Source organism: Fukomys damarensis, unplaced genomic scaffold (genome assembly GCF_012274545.1).
Source record: "Fukomys damarensis isolate Sample0158 unplaced genomic scaffold, DMR_v1.0_HiC HiC_scaffold_3, whole genome shotgun sequence".
Classification (NCBI taxonomy): domain Eukaryota; kingdom Metazoa; phylum Chordata; class Mammalia; order Rodentia; family Bathyergidae; genus Fukomys; species Fukomys damarensis.
In genome coordinates this window covers 3,195,667-3,197,870 of record NW_022900915.1, presented here as the reverse complement: position 1 = coordinate 3,197,870, position 2,204 = coordinate 3,195,667, and positions in this window count along the sequence as shown.

Below are 2,204 nucleotides of genomic sequence, written 5' to 3'. Positions count from 1 at the left end.
AAAAAAAAAAAAAAAGAGAGAGAGCCAAAGAAGGACACTACATCCTTGTAAAAGGAACAATCCAAGAGGAAGAGATGACAATCATAAATATATAAATATATATGTACCAAACACAGTATGCCCAACTATATAAAACAAATGCTAATGGACATAAAAAATCATATAAGCACTAATGCAATAGTAGGGGAAGACCTAAGTACTCCACTATCACAAATAGATCAACCAGACAAAAATTAAACAATGAAATAGCAGAACTCAGTCAAACTCTTTAAATTGTGAACTTAGCAGATGTTTACAAAGCATTCCACCCCACAAAATCAGAATTCATATTCTTTTTAGATGCACACAGGTTGTTCTCCAAAATATACCACATACTCATTCATGGAACATGTTTAAGTGAGTGCAAGGGAATTGAAGTTATCCCCTGTAAATTATCAGAACATAATGTGATGAAATTGGAGAGCAAAAGCAAAAGAAACTGAAAGAATTTCATAAACACATGGAAATTGAGCACACACTTCTGGATAACCAACGGGTCACAGATAAACATAAGAAGAAATCATACAGTTCCTACAATTAAATGACAATGACGTTACAACATACTAGAATCTGTGGGAAACAATGAAAGCTGTGTTACGAGGGAAATTCATGGCAGTGAATACTCATATTAGGAAAATAGAATGAGCTCAGTTACACAATATGATGCTGAACCTTAAACTTCTATAAAAACAAGAGCAGATTAAACCCAAAGCTCATATAAAGGAGGAAACTATAAAGATGAGGGCAGAAATTAAAGCAACGCAGACTAAGAGAACAATACAAAAAAAAAAAAAAATAAATGAAGCCAAGAGTTGGTTCTTTGAAACAATAAACAAAATTGACAAACCCTTAGTCAATGTTACAAAAAAAAAAAAAGAAGAAGAAAGAAAAGGCCCAAACCCATACAATTAGGTAATGAAAAGGTTGAAATTACAACAGGGGATCATCAATACCTATGTGGAGAACCTACACACCAATAAGATGGAAAATACAGAAGAAATGGACGGATTCCTAGATTTGTATGATTACCAAAGTTAAGTGAAGATGGCTTATACATTCTAAACAACCCAATATCAATCAATGAAATTGAAAACTTAAACACTTACTAAGAAAAGGCCAGGTCATGAGGGCTTCATTGCTGAGTTCTACAAGACAGTTAGAGGGGAACTACGGGCACTACTGTTTAAAGTCTTCAATGAAATTGAAAGGAAGCAATACTCCCATACTCATTTCTGGAAGCAAGCATCTCCTTGATGCCCAGAACAGACAAACACCCAACCAAAAAAGAGAGCTATAGGCCAATCTCACTAATGAACATAAATGCAAAAATCTTTAATACGGTATTCGCAAATAGAATGCAGGAGATCATTAAGAAGATCATACACCTTGATCAAGTGGGATTCATCCCAGGGATGCGGGGATGGTTCAACATATGCAAATCAATAAATGTAATACACTATATTAATACAGCCAAGGACAAAAACCATACGATAGTTTCAATAGATGCAGAAAAAGCATTTGACAAAATCCAACACACTTTTATGATAAAAACCCTCCAAAAATGGGAAAAGACAGTCACTGCCTCAATCTGATAAAAGCCATCTATGAAAAACCAACAAGCAATATATCATACTAAATGGTCAAAAACTGAAATCCTTCACACTAAAATCAGGAACAAGACAAGGATGTCCACTATCACCTCTTCTGTTCAATATAGTTTTGGAAACATCAGCCACAGCAATTAGACAAGAGAAAGAAATAAAAGGAATAAAGATAGGAAATGAAGAAGTCAAATTGTCATTATTTGCAGGTGATATGATACTCTATAGAGAAGATCCCAAGAACTCCACCAAAAGTCTTCTAGACTTAAGAATGAAATTCAGCAAAGTAGCTGGATACAAGGTCAACACACAAAAATCAATAACTTTTCTGTATACAAAAAATCGACTCACTGACAGAGAAGTGAAACAAACAATTACTTTCACAATAGCATCAAAAAAATTGAAATGCCAAGGATCCACCTAATGAAAGAAATCAAAAACCTCTACTCTGAAAACTACCACACTCTGAAAAAACGGATTGAAGAGGATATCAGAAAATGGAAAACACCCCTTGTTCCTGGGTAGGAAGAATCAACATAGTGAAAATGGCTACACTTCCAAAAC